The sequence below is a fragment of the Canis lupus genome, chromosome 18, assembly GCF_003254725.2.
Source record: "Canis lupus dingo isolate Sandy chromosome 18, ASM325472v2, whole genome shotgun sequence".
NCBI lineage: Eukaryota > Metazoa > Chordata > Mammalia > Carnivora > Canidae > Canis > Canis lupus.
Window position 1 is genome coordinate 45728219 of NC_064260.1, and position 17417 is coordinate 45745635.

The 17417-nt window shown below is 47.8% G+C and overlaps 1 long non-coding RNA gene across 2 annotated transcripts in view; it reads left to right on the forward strand.

Moving 5' to 3' along the window:
* Positions 1–423: 423 nt before the first annotated feature.
* Positions 424–17417, forward strand: part of LOC118351399 (uncharacterized) — a 44380-nt gene continuing 27386 nt past the window's right edge. Inside the window, exons 1-2 of one of the 2 annotated variants that reach the window (XR_004806834.2) lie at positions 424–1023; positions 1696–1784. This is a non-coding gene — a long non-coding RNA (uncharacterized LOC118351399). Of the gene's footprint in view, positions 1024–1044; positions 1785–17417 lie in introns of those variants that run through there. The other variant, XR_007403448.1, reaches the window with a different exon arrangement.

Sequence of the window (17417 nt, forward strand, 5' to 3'; positions counted from 1 at the left end):
CGGCTCTTAAAGGCGCCGCATAGCGTCCCTCCCGCGCCGCCGGGGCCCCCGCCTCCGGGAAGCCTTCCCAGCCCCGGCGCCGAGCCCACAGCCGGGGACGCCGGGCGTCGCGGCACTCACGCCCGAGGAGGGGCCGGCCGAACGGGTCCTGGCGCGAGGGTCCCTCCCCCCTCCCCCGCCGCGGCCGGAGCTGGCGCCGCCTCCCCCGGCCCACAGCCTTTGTTTGCGCGGGGCCTGCGGGCCGGGGACCCCGCGGCGAGCTGGGCCCGGCGAGCACCTCACCTGCGGCACCTACGCCGGCGCCTCCACGACCCCGGGGCTGGGAACCTGGGTTTCCACTGCGCTGGGCAGCAGATGGGGAGCTCGGAGGCGGGATGGCTCGTGTGGGGTCACACACCTCCTGGAGTCCGGCGAGGGGGTCCCCAGTGCAGCGCTGACCCCTGGCCCCACCGGGTCACCTCTGGCCCCTGGTGCTTCCAGGGAGAACAGCGCTCATGGGGTGCACCCTGCGTGTTCTCCTCCCCTCCCCACACAAAGAAGGCTGTTGAGGGTCTGTCCCCGCCCCCCCCCCCCCCCACGGTGGGGAAAGTCGCGCTGGAGGCCAGGGTGCAGGGAGTCCAGAGGGCGCGTTGGGGGTGGGGGGACCTAGGTAATTACCCCTTGAGCAGGGTTGGGCCGGAAACAAGGTGGTGGGCCGTCTGGAGGCCACCCCAGGAGGTGGCATGCAAGCAATGGCTGGAGGCTGTGGAGGCACCCTGGGTGCAGGAGGGACCCCCCCTCACTCCCCCCACCCCCATCCCCCAACCCCGCCCTAGGCAGGAAAGACCTGAACCCTCCCTAGACCTGGGGGCAGTCAGGGAGCTAGGACCAGGAGACCCAGGAGGATACACATCTCCAGGTTCATCCAGTCCTTACTGAGCACCTTCTGGGGCCAGGCCCTGTGCTGGGCACTGGGGAGTTAGTTCTGAGATGGAGGACAAAGATCCTTGCCAGGGAGTTGACAGTTGATGGGAGCCTTCAAAGGTAATTATTTTTGAGGGAGGGGGAAGGTGTGACCAGACACCACAGCTGTTTCTAACCAGCCCCACCCCACCCCCACCCAAGGCTGCCTGCTGGAGAGTGAGGGCCATCTTTCCTCCAGCCTGGAGCCCCCTAGCCTTGGCAAGTCTCCCAGGGCCACCCTGGGGCTCTGAAAGGCGCTTTGGCCTTCAGGAAGTGCAGCTCCTTCCCACAAAGGGAGGGAGCCTGGGACCACTTTTGGCATCCCTGGTTGAATGAAGGGTCACAGAAAATGAAGCAGGTGCAACTGGCTTGGGCCAAGATGAGCCCTCAGGACCCAGAGCACTGTGTGGGCGTGCAGGAGGGCATCACTGCAGGAGGGCGCTGGGGGTGGGTGTCTGGAGGGCCCCTTTGCTGATCCTCATTCCTGTTCCTGAGAGAGCAGGCTGGGCCTCTTGCAGCCTCAGAGCTTTACAGAGTAGGTGTTTAGCAAGGGCCTGAGGCCTCCTTCCTGGCTGGCCTGAGGAATGTGGGGGTAGCTGTGTGTGTAGGGGGAGAGCGTGTTCCTGGCAAAGAGCCAGCACCAGGGACAAACAATCACCTGGGCCTGACCTGGAAGGACGCACTGGTAACCCAGGGGCTATTTGGGGCTGGAGCTGGGGTGGCTTCAGGTCCTTCCTCTTTCTCTGCCCTTAGCCAGAATCCTCTGGAATCTGCTGAGAAGAGAGGTCTTCCAGAGGCCGATCCTGAGCTGTGGGGAATGTCCAACCCAGATGCATGGCCAGGTCAGTGCTGCGTGGGGGATGCAGTGGGGCCTTGCTGTGTTTGGGCTCACTCCAAGTCTGAAAAGTGCTGGGCCCTGGGAGGGGACAGGAGGACTCAGGCTGAGCCTCAGATGGGGCCAGATGGCTGGAGGGGACACATGAGGCCCCTGGAGAGCATGGAAAGGTCCAGAAGGTCTGGGACTGGCAGGACATGGGAGGTTGTCAGTCTTGAGATTGATGAGCTGGGCTTGCTCCGAGGCTAGACCCAGGATGAGCCCAGTTGAGGAGGAAGGCAGAAGGTGTCCAAGGGGGCTCCTCTTCTGCCCGGCCCAGATGTGGTCAGGCGAGTGCCAATGGCTCCAAAGAACTCCGGTTGTGCCCTGGGCAGCTCCTAGCTAGGCCTGAGCAGGTGGCAGTAAACTGAGGAGCAGGCGATGGTGTCCTCTCTTCCTTCTGGAAACTCTAGTAGGTGAGTGGATGGGGGTGGCCTCTAGCTTTCCGGGACTGTTGCTGGCGAGGGAAGTATGTTTGGGCCACAATTACTTGACAATCTTGTCATTTCTCGTGCAAAGGAGCATTTAAAACCTGGACTTTTGCAACAGTGGGGCAGTGGGTAGGGAGATACTGTGACTCTCCAAAGCCGCTAGCCCTGCCCTAGGTTCTTTCCAGGCCCCGGGGCTGAATTCTGGCCCCTCCCGCTGGGCTCCCCCAGAGGGCCGGCCTCCTGGGCGCTGAGACGCCGGCGTCTAGGAGACGTGGAGCGGCAGGGACGGCTTGGGGAAGCCTGCGCGGGGTCCACAGTGGCCGCCGTGTCAGGCGGGGCCAGGTCCAAGCCCGGCGGCCCTCTGGGCCCTGGCTCCCCGCGGGAGATCGCCGCCCCGGGGCCCGCGCCCCCAGCTGTGGAGCAGGATCTGCAGGCGCCGGGCAGCGTCCGGGGCGACCGCGCTCGGGGCCCAGCAGGTGCAGGTGCGGGCGCAGCCGGACGGTCCGTGCGCGCCCTCTGCCGCCCGCCTGCGCCCGACCCGCCGCGGGGAAGACGCTCGGGGTGGACTTTCCTTCACGCAGCCTCCTCTCGGCAAAAAGAAAAGCAAGGTCCACTTCTTCTCGATGGTTTGCAACTCCGCGTCTCAGCCAATGACTCACAGTAAACGTGTGTCCGTGACATTACTCTTCCCACAACCCGACTTTCTCTGAGTCCTCATTGTTAACAATATTGGTAACAGTGCACGTCTCAGCGGGTGGGCTCTGCAGGCACCTGTCATCGCTATCCGCCCAAGGCCTAGAGCATTCCCCTCACCCCAGGAAGGTCCCTCACCCTCTCCAGCCAGTTGTCCCCTCACCTCCTCACCCGGCACCCAGTTCACAGAGATGGAAGCCAGCGGTGTTAATTATTTTTTGTTGGCTGCTCCCACTCCAGGAAGTGCTTTTGAGATTTCATCCAGGGTCCTGCTCTCCCACAACCAGGTGATAAATGCCTGTGCAGTGTTGCATCTTATGGATGTATGGTGAGACTCGAATGGATTTTCTCTATTTATATGGCCGATGATTTCCGTATTTTGGCTACTACAACGCAGTGAGCAGCATCCTTCTTTATGTTTTTCACAATACATTAAACATTATTTTATTCCCTGGGTTTTAATCATGATATTTGAAGAAAACTGACAAACACAGAGGATGGTATAACAAACGCCTAGCTCCTAGACCCAACCGTGTTGGCAGTTTCCTGGGTTTGCTTCAGATTAGAAAAAAACAACAGTCCCCTTGCTGGTGGCTCCCTGGGTCTCTCCTGTCCTGTGTCCACGTCCAGAGGCAGCTGTTGCTCAGACTGGTGGATGTCTTCCTGCTTCTGTCTTTATCACTGAACCCTGTGTATAGGTCTTGGGTACAGCACCTGATCTTCTCGTGTGCTTTTAAATATTTATGTATATTAAGTATCATGGCACAACATTTCTCCCTCAATTTGCTTTTTTTTTCATATTCCAGCCTGTTTATCCTTGCCAATGCGGGTGAGCCTACCCCATCCATTTTAGCTGCTGAATGGCTCTGCATTGAATGAACAGACCCATTACTTAGCCATTCCTCTACTGACGGACATTTCATTTGCAAGTTTTTCTACATGTGGCAGAGTAGCGGTGAGCATTCTGGTGGACGTCTCCTAGCACTGTGTAACTCATGGTCCTCCCCACCAGCTGTGTCAGCACCACCTGGGGCTGTGTTAGAAATGCAGGCTCTCAGCAGCTCCCCCCACCCCCCCAAAAAAAGCCTGCTAAGCCAGAATCTGTGTTTTAACAAGTTCAGGAGATTTGTATGCACATTCAATATTTGATTTTTGTTTTTGCATTTTATTTAATTTCTAAAATTATCACATAGTAACATTGACTCTTTGACTTCTTTACTGTGGTACAATATGTACAATATAAAAATGGCTATTTTAGCCATTTATAAATGTACAGTTCAGTGGCATTATGTACATATACATTGTGCAGCCATCACCACCATCCATTTGCAGAACTTATTCATCTTTCCAAACTGAAACTCTGTTCCCCACTAACTGCTAGACTCCATTGTCCCTCCCCCAGCCTCTGGCCCCCACCATTCTGTTTTCCATCTCTATGAATTTGGCTCCTCGAGGATTCGTGGATGGAATCCTGCAATATTTGTCCTTCATGTCTGGCTTCTGTCACTGAGCATCATGTCATTGGGTTTCATCCGTGTTATAGCATTTGTTAGAATCTCCTTCCTGTTTAAAGCTGAATAAGGTTCCATCGTGTGGACGGATCACATTTTGTTTAACCATTCGTTGTTCGGCGGACACTTGGGTTATTTCTACCTTTTGTCTATTGTGAATAACGCTGCTGTGAACGATAGTGTACGAGTATGTATATGAGGCTCTGTTTTCCACTCTCTTGGGGGATATACCCAGACACGGAATTACCAGATCATGTGACATGTATGTGTAACTTCTGAGAAACCACTGAACTGTTCCCACAGCAGCCATACTGTTTTATATTTCCACCAATAACGTGCAAGGGTTCCAATTTCCCAATGTCGCAAGAAAATTGGATCTTGAGGGTTTCTTGAATCTACCTGTGTAGACTCAAGTACCATCACAATAATCAGGATACAGAATGGCTCTGTCATCCTAAGAGTATCCCTCATACTGTTCCTTTATGGTGACATCCTCCTCCCGCTCCTACCCCTTGGCAACCACAGGTCTGTCCCCATCAGCATAGTTTAGTCTTTTGGAAGCAAGAGAGGAATGGAATCATGCAGTATATAAGCTTTGAGACTCCTATTGCCTTTGAGTTTGATCAGGTTGTTGGGTGTATCAATAGCTCATTCCTTTTTACTGCTGGGAAGTATTTTTTTTTAATATTTTATTTATTTATTCATGAGAGACACAGAGAGAGAGGCAGAGACACAGGCAGAGGGAGAAGCAGGTTCCCTAAGGGGAACCTGATGCAGGACCGGATCCTAGGGCCTAGGGATCCAGGCAGATACTCAACCACTGAGCCACCCAGGTGCCTCTGCTAGTATGTATTTGATGGCAAATTTAAAACACAGTGTACCTAGTCACTTGCTGAAGAAAATTTGAGTTGTTTATAGTTTTTGAAGATAATGAATGTTATAAACATTCACATGCAGATTTTTGTGTTAACATAAGTTTTCATATGTCTAGAGTAAATGCCCCGGGAATATGACCCCTGGGTCACTCAGTGGGTGTAGGTTTGACTTAAAGAAACTGCCATTTGCCTTTGAGTGATACTGCCCCAGTGCTCTTGGGCCAGATTTCTCTGAGGTGTGTGCCCAGATGTGGGTTATAGGATCATCAGGTTATAGGATATATCTGCCTTTAGCTTTCTGGACATTGCTAAATTGCTTTCAAAGTGGGGATATAATAATCACCCACCAGCAGGTTATGAAAGCTCAATTTTTTATAATTCTTGTCAACATTTGGTATTCTGATAGCAGCTGCATTGAATTGATAGGTTACCTGGAGAACACCATAGCTCTTCTCATCCATGCTCTTTGTTTAGCTTTTAAATGTTCTTCCATATTGCTTTACAACTTTCTCCAGACGTCTTATCCATGCCTGTAACATGTATTCCTACTTACCTTATAATTCCTGTTGCTGTTGGGAAGGGCCCTTTGTAAAAATTGTAGTTTCTGATTTGTTTTCACTTGTCTGTATGCATGTTTTTTTAAATAAAGATTTTATTTATTTATTCATGACAGAGAGAGAGAGAGAGAGAGACGCAGAGGGAGAAGCAGGCTCCATGCAGGGAGCCCGATATGGGGGCTCCATGCAGGAAGCCCGATATGGGGGCTCCATGCAGGAAGCCCGATATGGGACTTGATCCCGGGACCCCAGGATCACAGCCTGGGACGAAGGCAGGCACCAAACCTCTGAGCCACTCAGGGATCCCCCTGTATGCATGTTTTGATTTAGCCTTTCTGAATTCCCTCATTAGTTCCACCAGATTCCCTATCAACTATATGGACTTTCTAGGTAGACTGTCGTACTGCTGTGGATCACCACATTAATTTTTTTCCAAACCTGACATGGCCCATTTCTTTTCCTTGTCGTATTGCATTGGCTGGGATCCCCCATCATAATGTCAAATGTACACGGTGATGGTAAGAATCTTAGCCTGAGTTGCATAGAAAGCAGCTAGAGGCAAAGCTTAATGCAAGTGTGCTGTTGAAAGGTTGATCCAAGGAGGCCTCAGTGAGGGGGGGAAGAAGTTGCAGCTGGTTGCTTGTCTATGAAAGTCATCTCCAGGGAGGCCTTATGGAGACAATGCATCTCACAGCAGTCTTCACAGAGGAAGAAAGGAGAACTCTTAATCCTTCTGTCTTCTGTTCCCACAAAAGTTCAAGTTCACTTCACGGGGAACTTACTTCCCTGAACTTTTCTGCTGTGTGTTAAATTAGCTCTTCTAGGAGGCCACTGGAGGAGCCAGAGCTTCTGTGGGTTCGGCGAAGTTGGAGCGGCATGCAGAACCTCCTGGGGCTCGTGTTGCTAAAGGCATGATGAAAGTCAAACATAAGACTGGCCCTCTCTGGAAGCAAGGCCAGGGTCCAGGGCTGGAGAAGGGGCCAGCAGATATGGGAGGGTAGCAAGCTGAGTCCCGTACAGAGGATATCCATTCTGTTGACCAACTTTAAGGAGACTATTTTATAGTTTTCCAGTCTGAATTACCTGTTCTCAGTGCCTGGCCACAAAGCTATCCTCCTGGCATCTCCCTGAACTACCGTTGGGTGGCTCACCTAAGTATTATATTTGAAACAGCTATAAAGATTTGCAGCCCCTGGCCTCATTCTACACTTGGCTGGACCATGAGACCTTGGTCCTCCTTGCAGCAAAGAGAGCTTAACCCCATACTAATCCCCCTTCCCCTGAAAGCCATCAATCAGGATACAGGGGTATGGGTCAGGTAGTAGGGGTGCCAAAAGAGGGATTTGTTCTCAGGCAAATACTGGCTCTCAGTTCCTCTGGCAGAGAGCACTCGACCTCCATGGGGATCTTGCTTTGTGGCAGCCCTTTTGTTTCAGAGGTGCCTTAGTACCCCTTTGGGGCTTCCCATAGCTCTATATATGGCCCAAATTTCTGGGTGCTTTTCTCACTTATTTTATCTTGGGAGGTCTGCTGTTTTAATAACCTCTACCATGTAGTGTGGCCAGGTCACTTTGGGGAGCATTTGTTACTCCTGTCTATGGTTTTTGTAACACTAAGGAGACTCACTGGGTTTTTTTTTGGAGGGGGTGGATATCTATCTTTATCCAGGGCATTTTAGATCCCAGAGCCTGCCAGCTTCCAGGAGCACAGGACCTCTAGGTGCAAACAAGGTGAAAGGTTCCTTAACAGCTCATTGATCGCTGTCAGATGAGGAGTCTGCCCTTGGGCTGCCAGGCTGTTCCTGATATGGCCAGTCCAGAGCAGCCTCAGCCCTCAGGCTTGGAATAGCTCCTCCTGTGGTATCTGTGGGATTTTATCAGCCTTGGAGATGTCTCTCCGGGTTGGCCGTACCATGGTCATTAAACAGAAATCCCAATAACAAGTCTGCAGAGTGGATTGCGGGAGATGCCTGCTTGTGGCCAACACCTGTGAAAGCATGACCTTTTGTCAGCCTCTGAGCACCCAGACCACCACCATTGCTCAGTCTGTTGACCAAGAGGGCTGGCTGGTTCCTCTCCAATCCCTCTCTGTAGATCTGTCTCAGGACTTCGTGTGAGGTGGTCATTGCCCTCAGGGATGGTCCTGGCTGTGGCTGTCAGGAAAGGGTGCAGTTCTGCTTTTTCCATGGGGATCTGGAGCTCTTCTGGACCCCTGTCATGTAGGGGCCCTGGCAGCAATCATGGCACTACTAGGGTGGCTTGTTTTAGCCCTCCATCCTGCTGCCACACTGCCTCTAACCATGGACTCCACTCATGTTTATTAACAGGTATTTTAGTTTCTATTTCTTCCACCTGTTCTGTTTCCTCTTTTTTTCTTGTCTTTTTTTTTTTTAATTATTTATTCATGAGAGACCCAGAGAGAGGGGCAGAGACAGACAGAGGGAGAAGCAGGCTCTCTGCAGGGAGCCCAATGCAGAACTTGGTCCCAAGACCCCAGGATCACCACCTGAATCGAAGGTGGATGTTCAACCACTGAACCACCCAGGTGCCCCTCTTGCTTTCTTTTGTATTCAACTACTCTTTTTTATTCAATTTCTCTCTTCTATTAGGTGTTGAGTTATATATTCATGTATTATTCTTTTGTGGTTATCTCAGATATTACATTTTATATTCTTGACTTTTTATAATATACTATCGATTAATACTCTTGTGACTTCCTGAACAAGGCAAGAACCTTACAACTGTTTAATTCCATTTGTTCCCCTGCATTTTACTTCCAAAAATGGTAAAAATCTTACAGGACATTAATATAATCTTTTTTTTTAAATTTATTTTTTATGATAATCACAGAGAGAGAGAGAGAGAGAGGCAGAGACATAGGCAGAGGGAGAAACAGGCTCCATGCATGGGGAGCCTGACGTGGGATTCGATCCCGGGTCTCCAGGATTGCGCCCTGGGCCAAAGGCAGGCGCCAAACTGCTGCACCACCCAGGGATCCCCTATAATCTTTAACACTTACCAACATATTTACAATTTCCAATGCTCGCTATTCTTTCTGAAGTTCTGTTTCCTCATGGGGCTCTTTTCCTTCACCCTGAAGAACTTTCTTTCATATTTCTTGTCCTATAGGTCTTTTGGTGATAATGTCTCTCATCTGAAAGCAACTCTATTTCAGTTGCATTTTATTAGATGTAAAATCCCAGATACGTGGATGTTTTTATTTTTCCTTTCTGCACTGTAAGATGCCATTCCATGTCTTCTGTCGTCTATCACATTTATTTATTTATTTATTTATTTATTTATTTATTTATTTATTTATTCATTCATTCGAGACACAGAGGGAGAGAGAGGCTGAGACACAGGCAGAGGGAGAAGCAGGCTCCATGCAGGGAGCCTGACATGGGACTCAATCCTGGGACTCCTGGATCACACCCTGGGCTGAAGGCAGGCGTTAAACCACTGAGCCACGCAGGGATCCCTATCACTTCCATTTAAAAATCAACTGTCACTCTTATAGTTGTTCCTTCAAAGATAATGTTTTCTTTTTCTCCTGTGGCTTTTAAATTTTTCTGTTGGTCTTTGGTGTTTGGAAATATTACTATGTTATGCCTCTGTGTGGTTTCCTATTTATTCATTCTGCTGTTAGTTTCCTGAGCTTCTTGAATCTGTAGATTCATGGTTTTCAACAATTCTGGAAAAATATTATATCATTTTCTTGTATGACCATTATTTGTATAAAAGGGCAATGGAGGGTCTAGTTGATATCTTTCAATGGGGCACTTGGCCTTTCCTGTCTTATCCAGGTAGGGCAAGAAATTGAACACTCCAGTCCAGTGGAGACTGGTCTGGGTTTGGGCTCATTGCGCTTTTGTGAGTCTTCTGGGTGTGGCTTTCTTGGTGTTTGATTAAGAGCCTCTATCTCCTTAGTGCTACAAGGCTGTGGAGAACTCTGTTCTTTTCCTCAAATATTTTGAGCTTAGCTCTTTAGTTTTCTACTCAGTCAGCTTCAGAATTTGGAAAATGTCTTAGAAGATGTTTGTCTTGTGTCTGAGGCAGAAACCTTTTTCTCTAGAAGGACATCATGTGCTAAGGACCATAAGGAGATTTCACTTTGTCTTTAGAATCCTTGGGTCTCGTTTTGTGCCTCTCATAGTCCTGGAACTTAGCAAATGTCCCAATTTTCTACACCAGCCCTGGTGTGATTGCAACAGTTCTGTGGGTTTTCTTTCTCCTAGGAGCATCCCTCCTTCTGGGTCACACCTGATGATCAGCCCACACACAGAAGTGGCTAATTCCCCAAAGGAAGAAAACATGGTGGTTGATCCTGTGTTCCTTTCAGAGAGCTTTCCCTTCTGAGACTTGTTTTCTCTGGTCCTCATTGATGCCACAGTGCCCTAATATTATATATGTATTCCACTTTCTCCAAATTGCAGTAAAATACACACAACATACAATTTACTGTGTCTTTTACTCTATGGGTTTTGAAACTAATTTAGCCTTTTCTAGTTGCTGCAGTGGGATCATTGACCTTCCATAAATATGGCAATCCCTTTGGAAGCACAGAGTTTGCTCTCTTGACTTTAACACATCATCAAAAACCTTCATGGTTCAGGGGTTGGGAGGGTGGCTTGGAACTGGACTGCATGGTTTTCATCCTGGCTCTGTCGCTCTCTACAGTGGAACTGTGGACAATGTATTCCTATCTTGTGGCTGCCCCATGGGGGTCAGGATCAATTCTCTGCCCCAAATTGGCACAGATACCAGACTGATGACACTAGATACACCAAGAGTATAGGAAAGGGTTTATTATTGTCAGAATGAGCCGCCAGGTTAACCGGGCAGGCACCAAGCTGGTTTGGAATGACTTTAGTGAAGAGAGGGAATGTGCTTTGGTTTTTACCATGGTTAGGGGTAGCTCTAGGCTTTGGGTTCCTATACAAGCTGAACCTGGAATGGTTTGAACTTCCCTGCCGGTGGCAATGGGCTTTCTTATTGGCTGCTCGTCTGTGGGGTAAAAAGAAGGTGGGGAGCCCCTGAAAACTGTCAGTGGTCCAACGTCAAAGACCAGTGCTACTTTGAGCATTTGGTGCAGTGATACACACAAAGTGCTTAGCACAGCACCAGATCCACACAGGGAATGGTTAGAGGTGATTTCATTTTGGTCAGATTGCTTCAGGAAAGACAACAGGGCATGCCCACCTCAGCTTAGCATGGAGCCAGGAGGTATGTGCCAGAACTTACCCAGCTGGCCACCATAATGAGTCCATTTCCTATGGCTGCTTTACTGTGCATTTCCTATAAGAAAAGTACTGTATCAGTAGCCCATTTTACAGGTGTGGACCTAGGTTTTGGGAGGAAAAATTATATGCTCAAGGTTCCTCAGCTAGTTGGCTGTGGGAAACACTCCAAGTGTTTGCAGATGCGGAGCAGATCAGCGTTTGCCAAAGGTGCTCTGGGAGTCAAGTGGCCTACTAGCAGGTCCGGGAAGCATGGGCGCAGGTGTTAGCCTCAGTGCACACCCCCTCCCTCCCAGCAGAGAGATGGAAACAGAGATTCATCAGCACACAGCTACAGGGTTCTGGGCAATGGCTTTATTAGATCCTTCAAGGACAGATATCTGAGAAATTAGTGACCGTAGAGTGAGCAGAGCTGAGGAATGCTTGTGTGGCCCCTGCTCGGATGTTCTCACTGGAGAAGAGGCCAGGCAGGCAGGGCTTGAGATGGGCCTTTTCTGCAGGTGGCTGGGGAGGGTCTCCAGGTGATGGGAGGTGGGGTTTTGAAAGTCATTGTTGGACACAAGTGCCCGCTGTATCCTCTGGCAGGAGATCAAAGGGAAATGCTCACAGTGGGCAGGGGAGGAGGGCAGAAGACAGGGTGCTGGGCTGGAGGAGAGTCTGGATCAGGGATGCAGGGAACAGGCAGATGATAGTCATGCCGGAACCCATGGGTCCTGATCAGGGATGGCTCTGGCTTTGGTAGGAGTCCCTGAGAAAATGGAAAATCAGATCTTGCACTGGCAGCAAACAGGGACAGAGCAGCAGGACTCACAGCAGCTGGGTTTGCAGCAGCAGGAATGGGAGCAGCAGGGTTTGCAGCAGCTGGACTCACAGCAGCAGGGTTTGCAGCAGCTGGACTGGCAGCAAGATGACCCACAGCCCCCCTTGGAGCCCCCACAGGACCCACAGCCCCCCTTGGAGCCCCCGCAGGACCCACAGCTGGAGCAGGGACAGGCCGGCACACAGCAGCACACGGGCTTGCAGCAGCAGACAGGCACACAGCAGCTGGAGCCACAGCCCCCAGAGCAGCCACAGCAGGTCATGGTTCTGGTGGGTAGAGGGTGGAGCAGGTCAGAGGAGCAGGTGCAGAGGGAAGGTGTTCAGGTTTGGAGCTTCCTGGGCCAAGGCCCCTTATATACCTGCCCGGGACAGGTGAGATGCTGGGCACACACCACTTCCTGCTTCCTGTTTGTACCTCTTCGTCCCTAGATACCAGCCCCTAGTATAAAGTCCGTTAGCTGCTGTTGGCTACTCATTTGGGCTCAGCCCCTCATGGAATCCATGTCTAGACTTGAGGGAGATCCACCCCCAAGAGTTCAGCCCATTCCCATTAACTAGGGATGTTAACGGGATGATTAACATGATTAAAAATTGTTTAACTGTACAAAGCATATATACAATAATATATCAAAAAACATGTAAAATGCCCAGATTATGAAGATATTAGAAAAATAGATGAAGCCCTCTCCATGCATCTTCCCATCTTGTTTCCCTCCCACCCTAGGTAAATTCTTGAATTTGGAATGTATTAACCCTTGTAGTCTGCAGGGAGCCCGATGCGGGACTTGATCCCAGGACCCCAGGATCATGACCTGAGCCGAAGGCAGGTGCTTCACTGACTGAGCCACCCAGGCATCCTTATGCGTATTCTTTAAACATTATTTTGCATGCTTTAAACTTAGTGTAGTAATTGGTAATGCACTACTTTTTTGCTTCTGGAAACTGCCTTTGCAAAATGCAGTGGTTACGTGAGATTTCTCTAGGCAACTGGTAAGGCCCTAATTTACACGTTTTCTTTCTGAAGGTACAGTCATTGACTTATCCCCTTACCTGTTAGTGGACACTGTCTCCAGCACCCTGCAACTGTCTTTTCTAAAGCTGCTGGTGCATTTTGGAGTGGTGGGCCTGGGACTGGGCTGCTCTACACCCTGAGCACTTCCAGCAGTGCTGGGGAGACCCTAGTCCTCACCCCCACTTGTCACTGCCAAGTTCAATGGTGCCAGATGAAACAGGGTATTATTGTGGTTTAATCTTGCATTCCTATTCACCATAAATGATTAGAAAATCTAGTAGGAAAAAAGTTGCTTAAAATGTCAACAAAATCTTATGTATCTAAGAATGAAACAATAAAGAATGCTTGAAACCTCTATGGGGGAAAATATAAAAATTTCTTTTCTTTCTTTCTTTCTTTCTTTCTTTCTTTCTTTCTTTCTTTCTTTCTTTCTTTCTTTTCTTTCTTTCTTCCTTCCTTTTTTTCAGAAAAGAGCCCTAAACAAATTGGATAAATGGAGAAATAAACCATGTTCGTGGATAGAAAGACAGCATTATAAAATATTAGTTTTCTCCGTATCAGTCCATGTAGTCTATGCAATTCCAGTTGGGATCCCAGAGGATTAAATTTGGGAATTTCTTCCACAGATCTAAAATGTATGTGCAGGGCAGCCCGGGTGGCTCAGCGGTTTAGTGCCACCTTCATCCCAGGGCATGATCCTGGAGACCCGGGATCCAGTCCCACATCAGCCTCCCTGCACGGAGCCTGCTTCTCCCTCTGCCTGTGTCTCTGTCTCTGTCTCTGTCTCTCTCTCTCCCTCTCTTTCTCTCTCTCTGTGTCTCTCATAAATAAATAAATAAAATCTTTGAAAAAATAAAAGTAAAATATATGTACAAAGCTCATGAATAACTGATATTATAAATAATAAGCAAAAAGGGTTTGTCTGCTAGATATTATTAAATACATGATAAGCATATAATAAAGTCTTATCTGTTAAAAGTTTGGTACCAGCACAGGAACAGATAAATAGATGAAAATACAGAACAGGGACCCATAAGAGGCCCATGTTTTGGGAAGTCTACTTTTTAAGAAGATGAATGGGAAAGGTGGCTCATTCTATACAGAAAATTAAAATTATATGCTTATTTTACACCCCCTAAAATGGATTTAAGGTCTAAAAGTATATGTAAAAGTGAAGGGAAAAATAGAAAGTGTAGGAGACAGTGCTGGAGGTTATGGTTATTATGCTAGGGGTAGGAAAGGAATTTTTTTTTTTGGAAAGGAATTCTTAAATATGATTCCAGAGCATAAATAATACTTAGGAAAATGCTGAATTTGACTGCATCAGAATTGCATATGTATGTGCTCAGTCAGGTTGCTATAGAGCAAAAGGAAAAGGTCGTTGGACTTTTGGGGGAGATATTTGCTGTTTGCAGTCACTAAGGGGTTAATATCCAGACTGTACAAGGAACTGCAAAACAACAGGGAATGGACAGAGACAGTGAATAGAGCACTCACACTTGGCCAGTAAGAACACAGAGATCTTCACCCTGATTTTGATCAGAGGAAAGCAAATTAAAACAACACATCATTGTATCATTGAGGAGAAGGAAACTAGCAGCATTTAGTGAGATGGTGTATACCCATCCCTTATGACAAGTGGATTGCCCCCATATGTAACCCCAGAGAAATGCTCATACAACCTGGTGACACTTAGTGAGGTGGAACGTACGTGCACCTCTGACATGCAGATTCCACCCAGAGAAACACTCGTACAGATGCTAAGGAAGAAGGATGTTAGTCATGGCTTTTCTGTCATGACTCCCCAAAGGGCAACGAACTCCTGCAATGTGGGGTTTGCATGGAATACACTTTAGTGTCCAGAAATAACATACTGGGGGATCCTTGGGTGGCTCAGTGGTTTAGTGTCTGTCTTCGGCCCACGGCGCAATCCTGGAGACCCGGGATCGAGTCCTGCGTCGGGCTCCTGGCATGGAGCCTGCTTCTCTCTCTCTCTCTCTCTCTGTCTGTCTATCATGAATAAATTTTAAAAAAAGAAGTAATATACTGGATTTTTATGTAGCAAAACAAATCAATCTCAAATTTGCTAAAAAAAAAGTGAGAAACAGAACAAGCTTTATAACCCTCATGAATACAAATAAACATATATGCTGGAAAAATACTACCTATTTGTCGTGACTGTATGCACACATATGGGAACAAAGTTATAGGAGGTGAAAGAGAAGAATGCAGGGGGACAGGTGTCTTTGGGTGTGGAGGGTGGTGAGGTTGGGCTGAGGATGAAGGAGAAAATTTAAGTAATAAAGCTGGGAGGACCCGTTAACTGATGACTATGATCTATAAAATTCTCTGTGCGCGTTGAGGCTTCATGGCCAGCCATGGTTAATTTTTGTGACTGCTCTGTGTGCACTTGGAGGAGCACACATTCTATAGTTAGTGGCACAACACTTGACATGAGTCACACTGGGTCAGTTTGTTAATTGAGGGGCTCAGATCCTCCACATCTGCCCCATATTTCTTGTTGTTTGAGTATAAAGTACAGAGAAGAAACCTCAGAGCCTTCCACTCTGATTATGGTTTGGTTCACTTCACCCCCTAGTTTGTGCAGGTCTGCTTTCCTTTCTTTCTTGAGGCTGTTTCATTATGTACACACAAATTTTAAATTGGTGAGAACTCTTAGTGTATGGAGATGATACTCATTTTCTCTGGTAACTCTTTTGGGCTTTTGGTTCTACTTTTCCTGCTATTGATACAGCTTTGTTTGCATGCATGTCTTTCTCCATCCTTTGATTTTTTTTTTTTAACCCCTCTCTTTCTGGTTAAATATGGCTTTTGAATTGGCATGTAGTTAGATTTCAAAAAAAATCTAGTCAAGCAATCTTTATATTTATATTTAAGGTAGCATATTTTTGCCCATTTCTATTTAGTGTAATTCCGGACACACTTGGGTTTATTTTTTTATTTTTTAAAAGATTTTATTTATTTATTCATGAGAAACACAGAGAGGAGAGAGAGAGAGGCAGAGACACAGGCAGAGGGAGAAGCAGGCTCCATGCAGGGAGCCCGACGTGGGACTCGATCCCAGGTCTCCAGGATCATGCCCTGGGCTGAAGGCGGCCCTAAACCCTTGAGCCACCTGGGCTGCCGCACATTTGGGTTTAAATATACACCTTACTTTATATTTAATATAGGATAAACCTGTCTTTCTTTCCTCTTCTTCCTCACATCTTTTTGGATTGATTTGTGCTTTCTCATCCCATCATCGTGTGACTGGACCTCCCCATCTTCCGCTTTCTCTCCACGGACCTCTGCTTACACGTGGGATCTTCTTTGCCTATCTTTAGTATTCATAATTTTGTCTCTAATCCTTTTTATCTCATTCACTTTTTTTGGCCTTAAAATGTGTTGTTCTTCTTTGCTTTGTGTTTCCTTCATTTTACTCTTTATTTCTGGAGTGATTTTCTTTCTATCTCTTATTTTCCCATGAGGGGTGTCACCTCATTCAAGCATTCTGTTCTAACTTATGTTGTTCCTTCACCTTGTATAAATTTCTATGATTGTTTATTAGCTCATTTTGAAATAGTAGGCTACTTGTCGGTCTGTCGGGTAGCATTTCTTTCTCTTGCCCTAAGGACTCACCAAGGGCCCCTGCGCCCACTCACCACAGCAGGGGGGAAAGCCTACCACGTTCAGGTGCTGAGCTCAGGCATGTGCCACGCTTTCTGACAAATACCCATGGCCCTTCTGAGGCTGCCCTGTCCTCAGGTCTGTCACACATCCCTTTGCCTCCATTGGCTTTCTCACGCAGAGATGCTGATACCGCAGAGGACTTGTGACTTTTGTGAGTTTGTACTTTGTGGTTCAGCTGATTTTGTTAAAAATTTCAACCATGGAGTTTTAGTTTTCCTGTCTAGCTGCCTGGTCTGTTTTTTTTTTTTTTTTTTTTTTTTTTTTTTTTTAATTTATTTATGATAGTCACACATAGAGAAAGAGAGAGGCAGAGACACAGGCAGAGTGAGAAGCAGGCTCCATGCACCGGGAGCCCGACGTGGGATTTGATCCCGGGTCTCCAGGATCGCGCCCTGGGCCAAAGGCAGGCGCTAAACCGCTGCGCCACCCAGGGATCCCTGCCTGGTCTGTTTTTATGTGAAGATGTAAGAATATACAGACGAGCCCCCTGTGCTTCCAGTTTTCTAAAATTCCTCTTTTGAAAATTTAGCCCAAATACCTGAAACCATATTCTCTTGACATCACAAAACAAACAATAATCCTGTTCCCTGGTGACACGAGATGTCTGGTATACCCTTCTATCCTCACTTCGCCTCCCAAATGTAGTTGAAAAAAAAATCTGATATTTTATTTCTGGATTAATTTATCGTTTTCTCTTACATCATGTCTTTTTTTTTTATTTTTTTTTATTTTTTTTTTTTTATCACAAGGATCCTTTCTTCCAGGGCATGCCGGATT